Consider the following 14,521-nt stretch of genomic DNA (forward strand, 5'->3'; position numbering starts at 1 on the left):
TTAATACTATGCCTGGCACATAGTAAATGTTTAACACATACCACAATTATTATTATATTCCGGCCCTTCTATTTGTCTGCGGGGTGACCTTGGACAAGTCACTTCATTTCTCTGTGCCTCAGTTACCTCTTCTGTAAAATGGAGATTAAGACTGTGAGCCCCGGGTGGAAAATGGACTTTGTCCAATCTAATTAGCTCACATCCACCCCCAGTGTTCAAAAAACCGTGCGGCATAGAGGAAGCACTTAAGAAGTAGAGTAAAAAAAAAAAGAGAGCGAGATGATGACCAATAATAATAATGTTGGTATTTGTTAAGCGCTTACTATGTGCAGAGCACTGTTCCAAGCGCTGGGGTAGACACAGGGGAATCAGGTTGTCCCACGTGGGGCTCACAGTCTTAATCCCCATTTTAGAGATGAGGTAACTGAGGCACAGAGAAGTGAAGTGACTTGCCCACAGTCACACAGCTGACAAGTGGCAGAGCTGGGAGTCAACTCTGACCTCTGACCCATGACTTCTGACTCCGAAGCCCAGGCTCTTTCCACTGGGCCACACTGCTTCTCTAAGTCTGTGCTGGTTAGGGTGTCAGTCAGAGACTTCTGCTGAGTGCTCACTGCGGGCAGAGCACAGAACCGGTTTCGGAGGAATTGAGGCAGGTGAACTTTATGGGGGCTGTTCAGATTGAGGGTCCCAGAGGACTGAACTGGAGAAATCAGGTCAGGTGACACTGAGTCGGGTGAAGGTAAAAATCAATTCATGCCTGTGCGGGGTGGAGTGGGAAGGGGGTAAGCAAAGAATCGGGCCCCAGAGCCAAGCAGCATGGTCCAGTGGAAAGAACACACGACTGGGAGTCGGGAGACCTACGTTCAAATTCCAGCACCTCCACTTACCTGCCGCATGACCTTGGGGAAGTCACTTAACTAATTCAGTAAGCAAATAGAGGGCATGAATGGATGGATTCATAAGGGCTAAGGGAGACTTTCGGACTAGACGGAGCTCATCGTGGGCAGGGAATGCGTCTGCTCGCTGTTGTACCTCTCCCAAGTGCTTAGAACAGTGCTTTGCACACAGTAAGCACTCAAAGAATATGACTGAATAAATGAATGGATGAAAGATGGGTGAGCTTGATTGGAGGCTATTTCCTGGAGGAGGTGGCCAGTGGGTTTTCGGGACAGCTTCAGAGGTGAGGAAGGATGTGGCCTGCTATATTTGAGAGAGGCGAGGGAACTGTTTTATATGGTTTTCATTAAGCCAGGCACTGTACTCAACTCTGGGATAGATACAAGCTAATGAGGTCGGATGCAGTCCATGTCCCACATGGGGCTCACATTCTTAATCTCCATTTTACAGATGAGGTATCTGAAGCACAGAGACGCTAACTGACTTCCCCAAGGTCACACAGCAGACAAGTGGCAAAGCCGGGACTAGAACACAGGTCCTCCTGACTCCCAGGCCCGTCCTTCGTCTGTTAGGCCACACTGCTTCTCAGTGTTCCAGTGGAGTTCATATGGACTTTATATAAGAGACCTTCGAACAGGTGCTGAGAACCTTGAATGTCTAAGCAGGTTTGGCTCCTGGAAAGTTCCAAATAAATTAAAAATTTCCAGCTGCCATGATGGGACTATAACATACTTGTAAATCTACACTTTGTTTTTCAAGCCACAAGTGTAACTTTTTAATGATTCTATTTGAGTCTGTTATTACCCTTCCTCTACTTTTATTAGCAGTAAAATTCAGCAGCAAAAAGATAATTCTGACTGGCATTTAATTTGGGGGAATCACCTTATCTGAGCCGCTTTATATGAGTACCATTATAACATCATTGGAACCTAGTTCCAAATATTAATTTTAGGAGTTTCACTGACGACCACTCATTTTCCCGGGCTTACTGGAAAGTATTTATTAAACCTAATGGCACGGAAATGGCATGAAAATAATGTATTGTTATTCATTTTTAGGTGTGATAACTTCCCATTATTAGATTCAGAGCAGGTCTGCATCAACTCTAAGTTCATAAAGCAGCCTGGGTAAATTGGTCATGAAACATGCTGGTCTGATTCTTCGGTTCACCATGCTTTAGAAGGGAGTTATATTAATAGAATGAGATCCCATTGAAATGGAAAATTTGAAGCGTGGTGCTTCGACACATGTTTCTCGTATCTTCTCTTATTACAAAGGTTTACGTTTTGGAGATTTAAAAAGTCCTATTTGCTCTACTGAGGTCTGATAAGAGCCAGATGTTCAGATGAATCCCTGAACGAGTCGTATCCGTACTCTCTTTGCCAGAGCCATTTCACCAAACAGAGAATGATTCCTTCCTCTCAGCATCCTCTGTGGCCAAAATACTGGGCTGGATGGACCAGTGGTCTGAACCGGTGTGGCTTTTCTTATGCTAATTTCAGTTATTAAGTTTGCATCAATCTGATTTTTGGAGTGAATTTCAAGTGGAAGTCAAGGATCAGTCTCAAGCACTAAAGTATGTTAAAATTGACTTGCGGTTCAATTTTTAATTTAGCTCTTGGCTGCTCTTTGAAACTTTCCCCATGTTGAATTTGTTACAGACACTTCTTAAAAGTTGCAGGTTTAACACTTCTCGATAGGAGGCAAAAATAAAGAGTTTTTTCAAAGATCCCTGCCTCCTTTGTTTTTCGGAATCCTAAATTCCTATTTTAATATCCATTCTAAGTCACTCGGTACTGCTCTAATGCAATCATTCTGTTCTTGAAGAAACTCACGTTATAGGGAGATTGTATTATAGTAGCCATTGGTTCCGTGGGAATGAATGAATTAGGGAGTCAACTGATTCAGTGATATCACTAGATTGCGTTTGCATGTGTGTTTGTGTGCTTACGCCACTCCTCATTTTTATTCCACCCTGCCCTCTGGGAACTCTGCCCCCCAAGTCAAATGCCCCCCGCTCTTTTCCAAACTCAAAAAGTACTGCCATCCCCAAGGGGAATAGCTTCAAATACACCCAGAGGGCTTGATATGTGACATTATGCAATAAAGCAAGCTTTGGAGAACACTGAATTAGACCCCAAGCAGTCACGGAGTCGAACCCGTGTGGGGCAAATCTGGCTCTGAGCCTTTCACCTCTGCCCAGACCCTTCCTGTTCTGGGAAATAGAATAGTCTCCATGTGGTACAGCTTATGCCGGCTTATGTCCGAGTCGGGCCGGGTGGAGAGGGCAGAGGAGGGCAAACCTGCCTTAGTTCCACCAAAGTCACCCTCCTCTGCTCCCAGACCTGAAGTGGAGGGGGGGAGGGGGATGGAAAAGAGGGAGCCTGAATGGACTCTGACCCCGTTTCTCCCAACGACATATGTAGCTGCTAGTTTCGGGGATTGCTGGAAAACACGTGTTCAACAAAAGGCAACTGTGATTTCTGCGGGAACTCAGTGCAACCAACACGAGGTAGAAAGACAAGCATCTGGGGTAAGAAAAACACAGTCCCCAGAGAACCCCTGAAGTTTATAACTGCTTTCATTCCCTCCTTCCCTTTCTGTGTCTCATTACTTTCTCTTGATCCTGTTTACTGGGTTCACACGACTCAAGCTATAAAAAGGAAGTCGGTTTTGAGGGGAAAATTGTTCATCGCTTCTTAATTCGGGCCAGAAGGATCTTCAGAATGACCCAGTCCCACTACAGAAGGAGAGCTGTGTGTTTCTAGGCGAGGAAATGAGTATAATTCAAAATATAGACTGTCTGAATCATCACACGCATCTGAATGTGTAGGCTGCTATGAAAGCTCGTCTCAATCTTCTTCCACCCTCCGGGCTCATACTTCAGCTGCAACAAAGACACAGCTATTTTCCCAAATGATGCTTAGAACAAAGGAAAAAAAGCGACGGGAGAAGGAAGGATTGGAACCTTCAGATATCTAAGCACTCGATATCCTCCCCACCCTCAGCCCCACAGCCCTTATGTTCATATCCGTAATTTATTTATTTAAATTAATGTCTGCCTCACCCAGACCGTAAGCTCCTCGTGGGCAGGGAACTTGTCTACCAGCTCCGCTTTACTGTACTCTCCCAAGAACTTAGTACAGTGCTCTGAACCCAGTAAGCGCTTAGTAAATACCATTGACTGGTTGATGGCTAGAGAAAAAAACTCACAGAACCTAGATTATGCTGGCTAAGCGCTCATCAAATACAGTCGGCCGACTGAATGAGTGATATAATTTGGACTTCGAGAGGCAGCCACTTTTTCAGCAACAACATCGCCAGCCTCACTAGCCAAATCTGAGCCCCCAACAAATTGGAGCAGATCATGAGTAAATGACTGTGGAGATGACTCAGTAAAATCCCAATTACTCGGATTTTTACCGTGGATAAATGCCACAGATATCGTCAGAATTATGAAAACATAATGACACAGTCCTCGGCTAACTCTATTTGTACTCCCTCAAGCATCTAGCGCCTTGTTCTGCATATAGGAAGTCCTCAAAAAATACCATCGATTGATCCTGAAATCAGGGTGCTACTACTCAATGGCTCTCCTTCCCTAATTAGATAAATTGGCTGGATTCTCCTTCATTGTTCAAACGGATTAGATGTATTAAAATGCTTTTCTAGCTCTGATGAGGAAGAATAGATGATGATGATGCAAGTCAGTTTCATCACCCAGGACTGCTGTGTGACCTTGGACTAGTCACTAACTTCTCTGGACCTCCGTTTCCTCATCTGTAAAATGAGGATAAGAGAGACTGTGAGCCCCGTGTAGGAAAGGAACGGTATCTGATCTGATAACCTCGTATCTACCTCAGCACTTAGCATGTAGTAAGCTCTTAACAAATGTCATAATTACTATGATCACATCAGAAATTGGAGAATTAAAACATGCAACTCAACCTGGACTGACCTAGTACATAAGTTCCAAGCCTTGGTCAAGAGTTAGCAGAGTGAACCAGGTGAGTTTTTATCCATTATCTATTCCACTTTAAGAAAAGAAAGAGAACAGAAAAGAAAAAGAAACTTCTGGGTTTGCATGAAATTTTTGGCCAGCAAGTGGAGAAATTTACAGAGCAAAGAAATGTACCTACCCTTCTTTGAAATGTCAACCTTCATACTATAGATTTGACATGCCCTTTGAGGACACAATGATAGATGTGCTTTAAAGAGAAAAGGCAAAACACATTTTATTCTCTTTTCTAAGAAAACATGTATTTCAGCATGATGAACGGAGACACAGCAGTCTTATAAACAACATGCTTGGGACAGATAAGTTTGAATACAGAACGCTGAAAAGAATACATTTCCCAATTCCTTCTTCAAGCACATCTCTGTAATGACGCTTGGATGATCATGTATTGCTAGGTTTTCAATCCAACCTTCCCCCAACGAATTAGTCTTTGGACACCGATGTCCTCACTGACTGATTGTCTTTAATCATGCTTTCCTTGAAGAGGTGACGGAGAAGAGAGTTGTTGAAAAATGATGGTATTTAATAAGAGCTTACTGAATGCCGAGCACTGTGCTAGGCCTTGGAGGAGATACAGATAACCAGAATGAACACAGTCCCTTTCTCTCGGGGCTCACAATACCAGAGGGAGAGGGAACAGGTTCTTTTGCAAAAAAGGAAACAGTTCTTTTGCAAAAGAGAAAACAGTTTTTTTGCAATGTTCCACTGATTGCCAGAACAGTCTGGAATTCTTTGACTTTCCTGGTGCATTGAAGTTGAGTTTCAGACTTGAGTTTGGGGCAGAAACCTCATTTATTTTCATTGTCAATGAACTTCTCTAAAAGGTCAAATGTCCATCTGCAGTGACTTATTTTGATCTGTGAGCTGCCTTTGATTTCTCGTCCACATCCTCTCCCGGCAAACTCACTTCAGTGGGGGTCCCAGAGTCTCTGGCCTTGTTTAGTCACACTCTGGTATGGGCAGTTAGATTTCTTTTCTATCCAATTTAATCTCACCCAGCGAATCCAAGCAGGGAGGTTAGCACCTTGAGAGCCATCCCTTGGGAGACAAAATCATAACCCTGTGCTCTCTTTCATGCAGCATGTGAAAAAGACTGCTATGAGACATAATAGTTTGTGTTTCAGTATTACCAGGAAAGTGCTGATGCTTAGCTAACATTTTATTTATAATAATAACACTGAAGAATGGTGGCATTTTTTAAGCACTTGCCATGCCATGCTCCTTATTATGTGATGGGATAGATGAAGATAGTCAGATCAGACCCAATCCTTGTCCCACATGGGGCTCACAGTTAAGGAGAGAAAGAGAACAGATATTAATCCCCATTTTCCTGAGGCACAGAGAAGTTAAGTGATTAATCCAAGGTCACACAGCAAGCAAGGCGTGGAGCCAGGATTAGAACCTTGATCCCCAGACTCCCAGGTCTGTGATTTTTTTTTCCACCAAGAACACTACTTTCCATTTCTCTTTTCTTTTCATCTTTTTTAAAAAAAATTATTCTTACAAAGATGGCGAAATGGTTTGGTTTTCTGTATGCCTTAAAAGGATAGTGGAGGGAATGAAAGCAGAATTTACGATAGCAGGAATGAGAGGGGGTAAGTCTTTGAAGGATGCTTTGCTTCTAAAACCCACCAGCTGCTCAAAAGGAGTCTTTCAGCAAAGCAGGGATTGAGCTTCATGGCTGGGGACCTGAGAAACTGCCCGGAGGAGTTGATTATGCTACTGGAGATTTGCACAGCACCACTCACAGCACCTCAACCCCAGTAATAATAATAATTATTATTATCATGGTATTGGTTGAGAAACTACTATATGCCACGCACTGAAGTAGATACGAGATGATCTGGTCAGCCCAGTCCCTATCCCACATGGCGTTCACACTCTAAGAGGGAGGAAGAACAGGTTTTCCATCCCCTTTTTACAGATGAGGAAACTGGGGCCCAGAGAATTTTAAGTGAGTTGCCCAAGTTCACATAGGAAACAATCAGTAGATCAAAATCAATAGAATTTATTGAGCGCTTACTATGAGCAGAGCACTGTTCTCAGCACTCGGGAGAGTACAAAACAGAATTAGCAGGCACGTTCCCTTCCCAAAACGCGCTTGCAGACAAGCGGCGGAAACAGGATTCGCACCCAGATCCTCTGGCTGCCAAACCCAAAGCTTTTCCACTAGGCCGCACCGCTTCTTGAGCCCCCGAGTCACCTAGCTGGCATGAGGTGTCGACAGGGGCTTTTTGTCTCAGCTTGCACCGGCCAACCCCATAGGTAGGGGAGGACCCGTGCGTTCCATACCCTGCCTCCTAGTTTGGCTCGCTTTTGATTCGCCGTTTAAGTCGGACCACATGTTCCTGCTAATGCTCGGGAGATTTATCTGCAAACAGGATAAAGGCAGGGACTTGTCAATGGCGTGCTTTCAACTTCAAAGTCCGCTTCCTCACCCGGGCTGACAGAGTCCTGGGGGTCTTGACCCGACGTGCCGGTAGCATCGACTCGACATGATCTCATCGATAAGAAGAGTCTTGTTGGGTGAGAGGGAGTAAGGCCAGCTGTATTTTCTTTTCCTACTTTTCCCTTCGTACTGGGAGATTTTATGTTGCATTTGTACCGGAGGGCATCCGTGATGGGGCAATTATACAAACTGCAATCAAACTGCATCTCGCTATTGGCTTGTTCGGAGCAATGTAGCTTCCCCACAGAATCCGATTTTTCTGATGCGTAATACCAAAGGGGAAGTCAAGTCCTCGTTTACACCAACTCCTGTTGAGGGGTGAAGGGACTGTGCTCTTCCTTCTTCTATTTCAGCTCCCTGCTCAGTGAAATTGTTTCATGGAGTACTGCATAATGAAGAATGAGAATAGATACTGAAATGAATGAAATGCGGCCAGCTCAGCCGAAAACCTTGCCTAGAGACACGTCTCCACTAAACCTACACTGTTCAACACCACGCACTTGTGCACAGCATTCCTTCTAACATCAGATCACTTCGTTTCCAAATAATCTCCTCTGCCCAGAGGAATATTTCCTCATTCCCTAACCACATTCTAACAGTGTAATGAAGAGAAGAGCTGTGGCGGAATCGAGTGAACCTGGGTCCAAGTCTTTCCTGAGATCTTCTTTGACTCTGACAGAGACGATCCCAAATGTGAAATTTTTCAGAGACAGGAGAGTGTGGGCTCAGATAGCGCTTATCCACTTTATCTTCGAACGCATCTCAGACTTCCCCGGGGAAGTCCACGGTGCCTCTCCCCAGAACGGGATGTCAGGGATGACACCGTCCAGGGAAACCTCAGATCAACCGATCATTCAATCAGCAGTGGTATTTACTGAGCTCTAATTGTGTGAAGAGCTCTGTACTAAGCTCTTGGGAGAGTACAATACAACAGAGTGAGTAGACACGGTCCTTACCCGCAACAAGCCTACGGTCTACAGGAGGTGAGAGATGTCCTTGATTGTTTTCTAATTCCAGATTTAACTAAGTGACACTACCTTATGGGTCAAAAAATGTCAGAAGAAAGTTGAAAGATGGAAAACAACCAGGACAGTATTCGCCATAAATGTTAATTAAAAATGGGCGTTCGTTCACTCGTTCCTTTCCTGTCACGCTCTGACTGAAAAATACTCTAGCAATATAATTCACTTTTTTTCCTTATTGTGACACTGTTGTCTCGGCATATTAATCGATGCTCTTTCAATCTGGCAACTATAGCGACAAGTTAGGCTTCGCTATCTATACCTCCATGTAAACAGAAGGCGGTGGATAATTAAAGATAGGTAGTTGACATAACACTGCAAATTATATGTTTTTCCTGCCTCAAATTATGCAGGGCCACAATACATCGTATAATTTTACAACGCATTGTTACAGGAACTGATGCGCTATACACAGTTTGAACCGCATTTGCTTTTAAGGCATTTCAGCTGCCTTACTGCAGCAAACTACTTTTTCCAGTAACTTTACATATTCAAATACCAAGCTCACAGAAGGAGAAATAGAGAGTCATAGTCATAATAATGTTGGTATTTGTTAAGCGCTTACTATGTGCAGAGAACTGTTCTAAGCGCTGGGGGAGATACAGGGTCATCAGGTGGTCCCACGTGAGGCTCACAGTTAATCCCCATTTTACAGATGAGGTAACTGAGGCACAGAGAAGTGAAGTGACAAGGGGCAGAGCTGGGATTCGAACCCATGACCTGTGACTCCCAAGAACAGGCTCTTCCCACTGAGCCACGCTGCGCAGATACTGAAAGATAGTGATACTGAAACTCTTACTGAAATCTGACAGTGGGCTAGGCGATGAGCAGAATAGAATGTCTCACCCCGGTTCATACGGTCAACAAGGCGAACCAAGGTCTAAAATGGGTGGAGAAGCAACGTGGCCTAGTAGAAAGAGCATGGGCCTGGGAGTCAGAGGACCTGGGTTCCGATCCCGGTTTCTCCACTCTTCTGCTGCGTGACCTTGGGCAAGTCACTTAACTTCTCTGAGCCTCAGTTACTTCATCTGTAAAATGGGGATTATGACCGTGAGCCCTATTTGGGACAGGGACTGTGTCCAACCCGATCATCCTCTACCTACCCTGCCGCTTAGTACAGCGCCTGGCACATGGTACATGGTTAACAAATACCCCCTCCAAAAAAAGAAATCTATGCAGGGTAACGGTGACCATTCAGCACTCAACTGGTCACTTTTAATAGAAATTCATATCAAATATATTTACGTATTCAGTAGAAGATCTAAAAACCCACCGATATCTGAAATCCATAGGCTTAAGCACCCCTGGTAAAGTGACCCAGGTGATATCCCATTTCCAATAACCCCGCATTCTCTTCCTCCACTTGTCTGTCTCCTCAGCCAACTCGGTTCTGCAGTCCTCCCACATGGTGGTGACGCTGCTCTGCCTGCTGCTTCCGCCCCGTCGCCCACCGCCCCTGTAGGCCTAGCTCCTTTACCCCCTTTGAGGTCTGCCCAGCCCCAGCTCAGCAGATTCCCCATCCAAACCAAAAAGTAGCCCCCTACAGCCACATGAAGATAAGCCCTTCCCTCCACGGTCAGACCCAAAGAAAAATGGGGGCAGCTTCATCCACCGTGCCTACTACCCACCCTCTACCTTGTCCCTCTACTCCCGACTTGGGCAGCCCCAGCCTCATGGAGGGAAGACCGGTGCTTGAGAGGACCTTCCTTCCACCCCCACCAACCCAGCAGAGGCACTTGCCCTGAGAGGAATCACCCAGTGTGGGACTCAATCGACCCTGGAGCCGCTAGCTCCGGGGCTCAGTGTGGGAGGAACAGTTTAAGGAGAACTCCGGCCTAAGTAGATAATTGTACTGTGCATTCTGGCTGACACGGTGCTGGGTCTGGATCCAGCTAGGCAGCTTCGATCAGTCACTAAATAAAATGAAATAAACCTGCGGAGGATTCTAATCCACCCCACTCCTCCTTGCCCTCCCTTTTGCACAGGAACCTGGGTCTGCGGAGGAGCCGTGGGTCCGTTTGCCGGAGGCGGGCGCTGCGCTGTCCTAACCGAGATATGGGGGGAGATGGAAAGGCAGACGTAATCCGGGCACAAGTGCCGGCAGACGGAGGAAGATTGCCACTCCTGTGTCCCCAGATGTACCACAAAAGAGGCTGAGGTAGGAGGACCAGGGTTGGAGAGTGTGGGAATATCGATCCCCACGAGGTGTTCCCTCTCTCTGAAAGGACTAACTTCCAGCCCAGCTCATCATCGCCGGACACTGACTCACCCCTGGGCATGGGATAACTTCCAAGGCTGCAGGAAGCTACATCCGATTCCTGCCTGAATCTTGGTCTGAGTCACGGACTCTGACTGCCGATGAGCTTCTGCAGCGACTTCTTTCAGAATCGCAGCATTGCCGGGATCTAGCCACAGTTTTCCAAACCATTCTGCTTTCATGTCAGGCCTGCGGCTCCAGTGGAAAGGATGGGAAGTCAAGAGATCTGGATCTTGTCCTGGGTCCACAGTTTGCCTGGTAGGTGACCTTTGGAAAGTCACTTCACTTCTCTGTGATCGGTTTCCTCATCTATGAAACGGGGATGAAATACCTGTTCTCCCTCCCGCTTACACTGTGAGCTCCTTGTGATTATCTTATTTCTACCCAAGTGCCGAATGCATAATGACAATAATAATGCTTCCTAAGCACTTACTATGTTTGAAGAACTACACTAAGCCCTAGAGTAGATACGAGATCACCAGATTGGACACCACACCAGACCCACGTGGGGCTCACAGACTAACTAGGAGGGAGAATGATTATTCTCATTTTACAGATGAGGAAACTGAGAAATTAAATAACTTGCCCAAGGTCAAACAGCAGACAAGTGGCAGAAATGGGATTAGAACCCAGGTCCTCTGATTCCTGGGTCCACTCTCTTACTAGGCCACGCCGCTTAAGAATTTAATAAACATCATCATTTTGATTATTGGACTATAAAATCTGAGCTTCAGAAAGGGGAACCGCTCAATGAAGTCCACTCCTCTGGCAGAATGCTGACCTGTAGTTAGGAGTCTTCCTTCATCTCGTTGAGATAGCCCGTGCTCCACCAGGAGCAAATACTTATCCAGGCCCCTCTCGATTTGGACACGTTTCCTCTCAGAGGAGAAGGTGCAGGCCTCAGTTAGCCGCGTGACTTCTATCCGGGGCCCTCTCAGGCAAAGACGGTACAGTCCCTGCTAGAAGAAGCCCTGCTTTGACCAGAAACGACCGACTTGGCCCTTTCAGAGAGCGACGCTTCCTCAAACCGAGGAGGGCAGGACCCTTCTGGATTGTAAGATGAACTGGGCCCTCCCTCGGTGTACCTGCAGGACGAGTGACATCAGGGTCCGGTGAGCACAGACAGATGGTTCCCATACGAAACTCTTCCGGACAGGGCCTGTCAAGGGCTCCAGAGACCAAGACCCCAAACCCCTGAACGCCCCAGCAGGGCAAATTCCCTTTCCAAGTCTGTTGGACCCAGGAGTCCTTGCTGCAGCCTTGCCAGCTACTGACTGAAGTATGAAATAGGTCTGACTGCAGCTTGCTTTTATGAGGTTTTCAAATACGATTTTGGCCTTTGTTTCAGACGTCTCCACTTAGCTTTGCCAGAATTCAATTTGTGTTTTTTACCGTTATTAATAGAATTGTTTCATTCCTTATTCCATTGGTTTGAGTCAGGATCATGTCTCCTAATTCTTTCGTACTATCCTAAGCACTTACTACAGTGCTCTGAGCATAGTAGGAGCTCAGTGAAATGCTGCCGATAGACTGATAGATCGATTAGGATTGGAAGGGGTGGTAATTCTTGCTGGTAATTTGCTTGGGGTGATCAGTTTGTTTGGTATGTCAAGTGCATGTCTTAAGTGCTTCTTGCAGTGCTCTGCACACAGTAAGCGCTCAATAAATATGAATGAATGAATGTCTTGCACCTATCGAACTGGCCCGATCATCCCTCGCTCTTGTTTTTTGGAAGAGAGAAAGAGTGCGATTGACCCAGGCAGTCTAAGAGCCTCCCAGATGTGTTTTAAATTTGTTCTTGATTTGGAATTTCTAAACTGGGGGTGCGGCATTTAATTTCGCCTCCAGTCCTGGCTTCGCCACTGTGGTTTCATTTTGATTTCAATTCCCTTTGGTCTTATTTTTAACAGCTGTAAGCTCTCTGCTTTGCTCTTTCCTCGGTTTGATTTTAGTTTGGGCTGGGTTCCGCCTCCCCTTTTGCTCTGCCATAGCTCTAGCTTTATCTTACTTCCCTCCAACTTCTCCCCTCTCCTCTCAGCTCCCTACTGTCACCTCCTCTCTCCTCTCAGCTCACTATTGTCACCTCCTCTCTCTTCTCAGCTCACTATTGTCACCTCTTCTTTCTTCTCAGCTCTCTATTGTCACCTCCTCTCTCCCCCCAGCTCTCCGCTGCTATTACATGTCACTGTCAATGCCTCCTGGGCAGCATATCTTGATGGGTTGGAGCTGTTCAGCACGCTCTAGGGGCCAGTTGGAACTTCTTTATGGATCGACTCAAGTTGCCTGAGCTCCAGCTCCTCTGGACTCTCCGTCTAAACCCCAGGCAACCAGTTGAGCCCCATGTGATTCGTTTCTACCTCATTCTACCTCATTTAGAGGCCATCTTTACCCTCTGCCCCAGACTCTCAGCTCCCTGAATGGATCCTTTCCTTCCACATTTCCCAAGTCAGTCTCATTGAAATTCCTTTCCCTTCTCTCAAAGACACTCAGCCTTACTCATGCATTCATATTTATCCTCCTTTTTCAAAGTGTCGTGAACTTAGAGGTTCCATGCTCATAGCACGTTGATACCTACTGTCGCCTCATTGTAATTGCCTACTGTATGCCTGATGCTTTTATTTAACACCATTAAAGCCTGCCTTATGTTGCTATACTTCTGCATTATGTTTTGGTCTTTGTTGAACGTCAACTACCATATTTTTGCTGCGATTAACCCTTTGTCTATTTACACTTCATATCTGAAAGCATTCCACTCGAGTACAACATCTTCGCCGACCGAGAGAAGCACCACGGCTTAGTGGAACAAGCACCGGCCTGGGAGTCAGAGGACCAGAGTTCTAATCCTGCCTCAGCCACATGTCTGCTGTGTGACCTTGGCCAAGTCACTTAACTTTTCTGGGCCTCGGTTACCTCATCTACAAAAGGGAAATTAAGACTGTGATTCCCACAGGGCCCCTGGACTCTGCCCAACTTGATTAGCTTGCATCTACCCCAGCGCTTAATTTAGTGCCTGACAAATAGTAAATGCCTAACAAATGCCTTTTTTTTAAAAGCTGCCTCTGGAGTTCAAGCATTGAGGATTGCCACTGGTTGGAGACCTCTGGCATCGGACTCCGAAGCAAAAGCTTCCTGAAACTGGGGGTGCTTACCTGTACAATTCCAAAAGGTATTATTTATAAAAGTCCTATTTATTTTCAGAGCAATCCAAGAAAAATGTGGGATTAGAAACTCTAGCCAGAATGTCTACGAAAACTCCTGCAATTTTGGCAAATCCGATTCCCAGACCAAAGAAATGACTAAAGGCAAGATTTAATCAATACTACAAACTGGAGAAAAATACCAGCAGAAGATACAACGACTAAGGTTTACGGAGTGATATTTGAAGTCACTGAACTTTGAAATACCAGATACAAAGCTTGAGTCTCCGATTACCAGAAGCCACTTACCCACATACTTGGCCACCTGGGCCCACTAAGGCTTTGTTTGGGGAAAGTGAATGGGCCAGACTTTAGACAAAAAGAACCTCAAATTAGCTCAGTCAACTTCCTTTTAATCTCAGGTATATCTTAAGAAGAGAGAAACCTCTCACCTTGTAGAGGTTTCCTCCTGGCTGGGTTTCAAGGGAGCGGCAGACAAAACAACAGTTCAAAATAGCCTGCAAGAAAAACCTAAGTGGTTTTTTTTTTTCCAAATTCCGTCTGAAGAAAACTCCACCCCCCGCAGCATGGATGGAGTTCTACTATTGGCAGAGAAGCCAAACTCATTCTAAAGTGCACCAATAGCCTCTTGTACTTGAAACCCTTTGCAACCTGGATTTTATAACTCTGTCCCTTTTTTCCAGTGCATTTCTCTTGCCAGTTTTTAAACCAGACCTG

Source organism: Ornithorhynchus anatinus, chromosome X3 (assembly GCF_004115215.2).
Source record: "Ornithorhynchus anatinus isolate Pmale09 chromosome X3, mOrnAna1.pri.v4, whole genome shotgun sequence".
Classification (NCBI taxonomy): domain Eukaryota; kingdom Metazoa; phylum Chordata; class Mammalia; order Monotremata; family Ornithorhynchidae; genus Ornithorhynchus; species Ornithorhynchus anatinus.